The sequence below is a fragment of the Pecten maximus genome, chromosome 3, assembly GCF_902652985.1.
Source record: "Pecten maximus chromosome 3, xPecMax1.1, whole genome shotgun sequence".
NCBI lineage: Eukaryota > Metazoa > Mollusca > Bivalvia > Pectinida > Pectinidae > Pecten > Pecten maximus.
This window is the reverse complement of record NC_047017.1, coordinates 26,069,958-26,080,627: the sequence shown is the minus strand read 5'-3', so window position 1 is coordinate 26,080,627 and position 10,670 is coordinate 26,069,958.

Here is a 10,670-nt window from a genome sequence, read left to right as displayed (position 1 = left end):
ATATATTTGATCGAGTTACATGTAAATGCAAAAGCAGAGATAGTTTTGAACGACATATTACACAGCTTATCAGAACAGGAACCAAAGTTCTTCCATTCCATAGATACATATATGACGTGTCTTTAAACGATTTCCATCCACGGTATTATTCCAAGAATCAAGATTTTCGTAACAGATACAACAGAGTATTTCCAGAGATTCACGAAGCCATGGAGAAGGTCATGATATCATATGAAAGCATCTTATTTCCTGGTGTGATATGAAATTAGACGTGTTCAATACTTGTTGATACACCAGTTCGTTCACTTGTCGATCTGGTTCTCATTTTAGGAACGTGACATCGACTAGAGCATTGGTTTGCTTTCATATTACCAGGGAGCTGATATGGTCTTATTACATCATTATATGTAATCTATGTCGCAGCTTTATACCATGTAATTATCAATTCACTGTTAAGGGTTGTGTTTCTAATGATGACGACGTTGTATTTTAAATGATAAGGGTATTCACTTAAATAACGTTTGCATATCAGATACTATTATGATGCCTTGTTTGGTATTAAGGTTGACCTTCATTTTACAATTCGATATTTATCTTAGATATTACGCCATCTCCCATATCATACCCTGTATATACGTATAGACGTTTTTCTGTGTTCCTCGGCTACAGTATCGTATCAAAATTCCCTATGTTTAGTGGTTGATATAAGAACTATTTCGGTAATCCTCTGAACACCTACATGTTGATATATGACTAGAGCTAGAACATGACTCGGCTTATCTTTTATCGGAGATCACGACCAAGCTGTTGCCTTTAAACATTGACAGATGAGTAATACCGGTTCAGCATTTTATCAGAGTTTATTTCGTAGTGCGTTAGTTTAACAGCGTTTAATGTCTAAGCCTATTTCAGACAGAATTTATAAAGCATAATGTATATCCCGTCTGTCCTTGAGTCTAATTGTAATTTACCGCTTTGGTATGGTGTGCGCGCGTTTGGGAAGTAGGCGAGTGATTGGCACCAGTGTTTAATTCAGTTACGCCGGCATCCCCCATATCATTGGATTTTACCGTATTTTATCAAGATTTACCCAAGCTTCACTATACCCCAAAGGTCATTGCGATATTACCATTGTTGCGATTATACTTAATCCGATTTGGAACTCATCAATTTTCGGTTCTTCTGGATGAACTTGATTCGGAGAACACTAATTATAAAAGAGTCAAATTAATGTCTAGCTGGAAATTAAAAAACAGCTGAAATTTTTTATTGGCATTACCTTTCTTTGTGTTCTCGTGCAACCATATTATTCAGGAATATATAGCGAACTATCTTAAACTGATTGATTTGCAGAGAAATGGTGAGTTTGGAATACGGCATTGTATTTGTTTTTGAGACTGTCCCCGTCTTATCCCAGAAGTATTGAAACTGTCAAATTTGATTCTGTCTTTACTTGACAGTATAAGCAACATTTTAACGAATGACAATATGCATTGTATGAATGTAAACATTCAATTTTGTGCAAAAGAATACCTGGGCATATAAGCCAGTCGCTTGTGAACTGCTTTTTTTTTTTTTTTTTTTTCATTGATTGCTCGGTCGGGCAGGTATACTTCACAGGTCCGATTGGGGAATTGAACCGCGACCACCTACATGAAAGGCAAATGCATAACCACTGTGCAACCCTACTACCAATCAAATCATATATACATTGTCAGTTTTTTCGAAAATGTCTTTACTGTTTTCCTTTCATAAACAGGCATACATACCGGTAATTTGCATACTACGCTTAATCAGTGAACAGTTTCTGGGGTCAGGTTCAATTATTTTTAAGCATATTAGAAAGTATATAACGCAGTTTCGCATCAATGACATAACAAAGACATACATGTAAATGAAACATGGCAAATATGTCACAACTACATATGTATGTCGATCAAAATAGGATAAAAATGTCAATAAAAAGCGATAAATAAGCAAAAGCTCACTCATAGAAACTGGTTTGAATTATTTTGGCCGTAATTTTTCATACAAAACATTTGGCATCAATTACGTTTAATATTGTTTTATATTGTATACAATTTTGCGTGAAAGTTACTATACTTACCATTGTAATGAGCTTGGTGGTGATAAATTCAAAACCTACATGAACCGCTCAATATTGTTTCATATTCGACAAACAGTTATCGCCAATTATTTTCCATGCCGACAAAAAGAAATAAAAACTGTGGTAAAATACGCACTTGTGAAACACAGCGATTAAATTATCGTCCCATGACTTCAGGGTTTGATAGAGAAATGTTCTACCCAAGGGGTGATATTCTAGGTTGACTAAACCGGGCCTCTACCGAGGAATATACAATCAAGAACAACACCCCGAGAGTTTAAGATGAATATATCCATCCACTATACATTTTTATTTCAAATACCATAATCTCAGAAATGGTATCTAAATCCTACTTAAGCCTTACCACTTTAGATCTTTATGCTGCACTATCCCTTGTTAATGTTAAAAGTAACTTAAAAACCTACGTTTAGGTCCTGTCTTAAAGTGTTGCTATGGCTATGTTACACCAAACCACAGTCTGGCGTAATTGAAAACATAGAACGCAGAGTCGCATTGATGATTCACAATGGCTCACAGCGTAGCAAAATGTTAAATTGAATTAACTTGGATGTAAACTACAAGACAAAAAAAAACGATAAAATGAAGCATGTTAAATTTTAAGAAAACATCATTAGATAAAATAGCTGAAAATTCTAAAAGGAATTTGTAATTACCCTCACCCCTTTATCTATATATTTCGTAATAGAATGTCACATTGTGATCCACTAGTGCTGATGCAAGAGATTTTCGTGTTAATGAGCTGTTGAATATGATTTGTTATTTTCTCTGGATGACGTAGTTTTTCATTATACAGTATGTGTATTTATGTTTTGAATAGAACTATTTCAGCATGTGGCAACAACGCAAAAAAAAATCAATTAATTTCTATTTCATTACTATTCTATTATTTAATCAACTTTATGTCTATTATTGTACCCAGTATCTAAAAACAAACATTCTTTGATGATACAAATATTCTGAAGTGTACAATACCTTTAACAAAAATGCTGAAGTCTAAACCAATTCACGTATCTTATTGCAAAATACATGTATACTTGTTCTGGTGTACTTGGTAAGTACATGACACATTTGTTGAACTTATTACATCTACATTCCGGCCGTTCTGTACTTCATCATCTTCTGTCAATTAGGTAGTACCGTCACCGCATTTCTAACACCTCATCTCTCAGATTCCCCTTGCTGCAGTCAGTCACCCAAACCCAATCCTGCACTCTACTATGTAGGGTATCAAACACAGGGAAACAATGTTTCAACAGCTTGCTGCGTGTATCTTTTGCCGTCATTTTTTCAGTGCTGAGTGATTCTTCCGAAAGGGAACATCATCCACAATGTGTGCGCACAATCTGGTTTCGCGCACTGTACTGTGACATCAGTCTAGACAATAAACGACTCACAGCTGCACTACTTCAAACGAAAGAAAAATATAGTATTCCTTCCGATGACTGAGGCCAGAGGTTTTTGTGTTTTATTGGAGAGAAATGAAATAGGATGAACTAATCCTAGAAGGACAAGACAGCTGTATGATTCAGGTTTATATTCATGATTCAGCATAAACTGTTTACATCTCTCCGACAACTGGCAAAATTTACTAGAATAGGTGATGGTAATGAGTGCGGTAATTTTGTGGTTTAAACTAATGCAAATGTTATTTTTGATAATTATATAGTATATGTTCAACAAATATCTTCCTTTGCAGACGAACAGTGCCTGATTAATATATTGAATATAATTGCATTGTTAGGTCACCAACTTTCGTGAAATATGAGCTTGTAATCAAATTCATATTGGTGAGGAATGTAATCCAAAACATTGCAGACAGATCATAATATATATCGACATATTAGGATCATAAATTATACTTGGGAGTTCATCAGTGGATTGACACCTTGCAATGCAATCATTCCAAAAGGGACAAGTGACAATTATAAAGAACAAAATGGATCAAATTTTCTCATGACATAACAGAGGAAGAGTCTTGGATAATGCTTAGAAGAGAGATCACTTGGAAATAGGAAGAAAGAAATCAGAGAATAAAACAAAATAAGGATGAGCCTATGATAAGAGATGAAGCTGATACCACATTAAACCAGCTTCATTGCCCTAATTTTACATCCAGTTATAATGGACTATATTTATCTTTACAATCTGTAAACGCGAGGTTTCGTAAAGTAAAAAGGCAATTAATTAATTATACGTTTTCCAGGTTTTGTTTGATGTATAATGTTATTAGGTTATTTATTACCCTGTCATGTCTGCGAGTACTAAACCTATTTCTATTTAGCATCAATTCCAAAATTTAATGATTATTGGTTCTTTATTCTGCAAGACATTGCAGGCTGTGTGATAATGTTAGCGAGGTCAGTGGACTCATCAACATCTGTAAGCATTGTGTCGACGCCAGGTGTTGTACTTTGCCTCAAATGCAAGTTCTTCGGTCGCTATTGGGAATATGAAAGAATGTTATCGTTTATACAAATTAGATTTTGCAATGGCTATAATATAAAATACATTGAAACAAGCTATACTCTCGTAATATGTATTGCAGGAAATTATAAGACATTATTATATGGCTGGCGCTGATTCCCAAACCAGATTGGCCGAGCCAAGCCATAAGTTTATAAATAAAAAAAGCAATACAGACCGCTTATTAAAAATAGGACTAGGAAATGTTCCACCCATATATCAACAGCCAATCAAAGCGCGCCTGATGACGTAATGTCAACATGACAATGTTAAGCAATACCAGACGTCGTATGCTTCTTTGCAACTCTTGATCAGGAAGAAACTGACCGAGTTGTTAGTGATTTAGACTCAAGAAATACAAATTAGATAAATCAAACAATTAATAAATAAAGGAAGCTGCTATACGCGTTTTCAGCTCCTATTTACAGCATATGGATGAACATGAAGTGTTTGAAACCTACAATAAACAGGAGTTTGACAGTGTGCTCGCATAATTCTTCGCCGAAGTAAGGACAAAGAAAGGAGAGACTTTTAAGAAAACAAGCTTGGTGGTTATACAACAGGTAAAAAAGGTATTTGTCATCAACCTCTGAATTTAACATTATCAACGATACAGATTTCAGAAAGTTATATGATATTTTAAGCAATGTCCAAGGAACTGAATTGTACCTAGTACATAGTATTCTTGATATGGACCTCTGTGAAATAGAACTCCTTGATTCAAATGTTTTATTGCATTCTCAATTTGACAATATCGTTAATGAAATCGGCGAGTTTGACGGTTTTGATAAAGTAATCACAAACCCCGATGATGATGAACTACTAATAGATAAGAGCAATATTTAAAATGCTCAGTTATGTCCTCGACTAAATCCGCTTCACAATGTGATGTCAAAAACAAATAACAACACCATACCTTGCCATTTCCAAGTTTTTTACAACTGTATCAATTTCACCATTAATTTCAACTTCGACTTGTAAATTAAATCTATGGACTACGTTGTTTGAAATTAAATATCACATGAAGCTAACTTTATTTGTCTTTTTCCCATAGTCTTGTCTCAATAAATAATTTAACAATTGTGGACTTCAGGTAAGGTCTATACCTGATTAACGATCCTGGTCTGAACAATATTAACCGAGGTCTTCGCCGTAGTAAGTATTCTTCAGACCAGGTCTGTAAATCAGGTATAGACATCATTTGAAGTAGATAATTGTATAATATCGTATGCTGAAATTAAATTGTACAATGCTAGTGAAGGAAAGCTATGACATGTCAGGAAGAAACGATGTACATGCGAAAACACTGACGTTTAACCAGATATATACAAGATTAAGTAAGAAAAAGTTGACAAAGATAAATAAACGATTACACCTTACAATTATCTTGACGCACAAAATGACAAAACAAATCAATAATGAAGTGATAAATGATAATCAGCCAATCAGAACGGCGGAAATAAACAATCGCAGACAAATATGAACTATCTACAAAGTTCCGACTCCTCGTCGCTGTCTCGAATAACGGGTTCATTTAGAGTTATGTGTGTTGTTTACATGATACTATGTAGTATCTTTTCCGCTAGATAAGCGGTAAAAGCTTACGGTATAAATGGGTTATATGTTAACTTGTTAATAGTGCATGTAACACTGGGGTACCTCGTTTTTTACCCCAACAAGAGCATCAGTACAGCTATTCATATAGATTTAATGCAAGGAAATGACAAAACTCGAAGACTTATTGTCCACTAGCAAAGCTGATAAAAACGGAAATATCAAAGGATTGTACAAGGGATACACAAGTGACTACACGAATGTACACTTATATGTATCGGCATCATACTCATATATTACGGCATTTATTACACCCTTCAATCCATACAGTAATGTTTTCTTGTATCTATCAAATATTTTTTTATGATGTCAATTTCAGCTACCGCTTACAATATTTGCTTGCAAACACTTCATTTGAGCTAATAGTTCTAAATATATCGTGACTTTGCCCAGATTTTTCCACAATTGGTATGGCGGTGTCGTCAATGAAGCAGACAGCGTTTACTCTTCCGGGGTACCAGGTTTTATCCTCCTTGTATTTTTTTCATGAGCCTTCATACAAATCTATATTTTGCACTCGATTAATCGATTTTGAGTTTGAATTGTGGCTTCATTGTAATATCGGCATATTTTGTTTCAACGTTTATACAACTGTTTAAGCAAATGCATTGCAAACCAGTCTAAAGTATTATTTCACAGTAATTTTGCATATGAGTTATGTAATAATTAAAAAACAAGAAGTTCACAATTACCGTGTTCGTCATGCTCGGTTACCATACAGTTATCACCACGATTATCGGATACATTTCACAGACAATGGAACGTTATACATGTGCCTCCTTTTATTATACAGTGTGTTTCAAAATATCTGATACATTCTAAATTGACTTTTCTCAGTCACTTCTCATCACATTGAAAAGCTTTATACACCATATAATAGGTAATTGTTCACAATTTTGTTTAATGAAAAGTTCGGGGAAATATGACGTCATCAATGATGTCATCTATGACTCATAAAACAGGCAATCTCAAAGATGGCGGTGTCTGAAATATATCTGGCAGAAGCAGTAAAACAGCTTAATTCACCTATAAAAGTGATGAGATGTATGCATAAAAAGTATCCAGAGATGCAATCCACATCCTGAGAACACTGTATACCTGAAACAGGCTATCCGAAGAGAAATCCGTGCAATATCTACTGAAACATGTTCATTAGTAATTAAGAATTTTAGACGTAGAATTGACCTGGTCGCTGACCAAAATTGACGTCATTATGGATCACTTGGTATAAAAAGTACCTTTTATTGACCAATAGTTACATGTTTAATACCCTATTCAATATGGTCAGTAGGATATGAGAATAAAATCAAGAAAATGTGTTTTGCTGTGGTATATATATTTTGTTCCTGTGATTAAACTGAAATGAGTAATCGGGATTTATAAAGTATCAGATATTTTGAAAGGACTTTAATCATAAGAGACACGTGTCTTGTATGCAAAAGCCGGAGTGTTATGGGTCAAGCAAAGGTTCCTGACGCATCAGATAGGAAAACGATATGTAATTGATATACATAATGTATATCTCTATATATGTATCACATACTTTTTTTCCTATATTATGCGTTACGAAAATATTGGTCAAGTGCACATGTGCTTGGAATTACTTTGTATGGGTGTGGCGCTTATTACTGACGTCTGTGGATCAGCCCATGTTTTTTATATAAAATAATGATGGTCGCTAGTTTTCAATAATCTCCACTTGTTACCCCTTCACGTGTTAACCCTCCTGACATTCGTGAGATACTTATACTGTCTATGTCGTAATGCAGACACGTGCATTAGACACGGTCGTCTTACCAAGTAATGGCGCTGTATATAGCGGTGACATAAATCGTTTGCTGTCAGGAAATGTTTCCCTAGTCTACATAGTCAGTAGGCATCAACGCATTCATTCATCACAAACGCAACCTTCACGTTTCCGCGTAATGAACGTAGAACCACGTATGTTGTAATAGGAGGAAGAGTATCTGTGTCAGAACAGGCATGATCATGTGACATGTGATTCACAATTATCGTGCTGCCCGGCGACATTAAGGCCATGGGATCTATAACAAAATCTCTCCAGCTACAGGTCAGACACTAAAACGATAAATCTGAGTTTGCTATTATTCATGTTATCAACGATGAATTATTTTTACAAAAAAACAAAAACAAAACAAAAAACCCAGAAATATCAAGTATGATTATGAAACCCATGCATTGTGTACACCGTTTCTGCTAAAACAATACACATGCAATGAATATGGCGTATATTTAGATAAAATGGTGGAACTGCAGAACATCACTTTCATTTCATTGTTTGAAAAGATATTATCTAAACAGTTTCCGTTAAGCTTCTTTCAAAAATCGTCAATCAATCAGGGGAGATTCTGTAAAGAAAGATAGTTTTAACAGTCAGGTTATTACAGTGTAAATTTTAGACCGCGCTTTCAGAAATAAAAAAAAAAACTGTCTTTATTAATGTGATAGCAAAATGTTCTAAAATACTGTCATAATGCACCAATACCATTATCTTATCAGATAAGTAAAATATATATTATGAAGTGTTAGCATCTTATTCTGCAGAACATTTACCATCAATCCAATACCCTAGACACAAAACTCCATGCGCAAAAAAAACCGCGTCATCAGACTTGTTCGCAATGATGCGCCAGTTGTATTGAAATGACCGGATATAAGCCAAGTCCTGGAGCCAGTAAAGAAACGTTATGTCTAATCCTGAAATGTAGCTTTATCGTAGAAATTGACATTGACATTTCACAGGATTACGTCGAATACACTTGTAAGTTTAAAGACATAATGGTAACTAAAACTATCAGGAGTATACCGTGTTGGAACCATTTTGTATTCGCGTACATTGTCTGTGCTACTCACGTTACAAGATAATTCGGCTAAAACTTTCCTTTTAACCTTTCGGAGCTCGGTTAAAGATATACATCCATTGATTGTGTAACGCAAAGTAGATTATATAAACATTCCGTGCGGATAACCACGACGGTCTTACTCGGCACTTTATGTAAAGTGAATTTGCCAACAAGGGAGAAGATGCTTAGTTCCAATAAACGTACACCGTGAGTCTGTGAGGTATGACACACCACGGTGCTTCTCGTACCAAAATATCCCAAAGTTCCCCGTTGGGTACATCATCCAAGTCTACATCAAGACCTGTTGAGTACTGTGAAGTCAGCATCTCAGCCCTACGTTTTGCTCAGAAATGGGATATTTGGAATATTGTAGATGAAGTCAGTGTTATTTAAGGATTAACATCAATTATTTTTTCTGTTATACAGTCATAACAGAAAAAACTGGAGTGTACTCTAAATAAACCGCGAAGCGGTTTATGAAGAGAGTACACTCCAGTTTTTTATGTTATGACTGTATAACAGAAAAAATAATTAATGTTAATTCTTATAATTTAATTTCGTCTTATACACACCAAGATATTTCACTTTCTTTGACGAACTCTTTTCTGTGATAAATTATTACGCAACGTCATCAGCCAATCAAAAATGACGTTACATTGCGCAACGTCAAAAATTTTGTTATGGAGGTATAACAAAATTATTTCAGCCAATGAAAATGCGTGTTTCATACAAAATTAAATTATTTTTGTTTAAAAGGGATACATATATATCGTTTATAATTATAAAAGCGCATTCACGAAACAGCGGACAAAGGACAAAATTCGATTTACTGAGGAAGAAATAAATATAATTTTGATTGACGGTTTATCTATGCATTACATTTCTTTTTTCTTTTTTTTTTAAGACACACATCACATTACAGCGGTATGACAACAAAAAATAAATAAAAATAAGTTAAAGCACCACAAAATTGATAAGTAGTACAACTCCGTCGGTCAAAATCTTGCGACATCAAAAGGCCTATCAGTTTACATTGGATGCTTTAAGTGTTTCAATGGGAAGAGTTAATATGTTTAAGTATTTTTGAGGAATCCGAAATCAGACAAGTCCGGCTAGCTTTGATATCCTTGTGACGGATAACGAATATGAATAATGTTTTCCCATACACTTCACGGAGTTATCCCGCGGTTGCTGGGGAAAAGAGTCCATCATTCTACACCGAGGGTAGAATTTCCCTATCCCACATACCTAAATTATGATGAACTATTTTCTTTTCGAGAAAATCGATCCAACATGGCGAAATTATATAGAAACTTTGTATTTTATTCTCGGTGACCGACAATCAAAACCAATTACATATTTAAAAAGATGAGATAAATAATAAGCTGCTTGTCAAAGTGTCAAGATACATGTAGCAACAAATATAAATTAATATTTGTAAGTGGCGATCGGCTTTTCGGAAACTGCCGACTGATGTTTGACAAACGTCATATTCCTCCGCTTATAAGTATTTAGTCTTCTGCTGTAAAGAAAATCAGTTCTGGGCAAAAAGTATCAATATGACTTAATGTATAGGTCAATTATGACAATTAATGATTTGT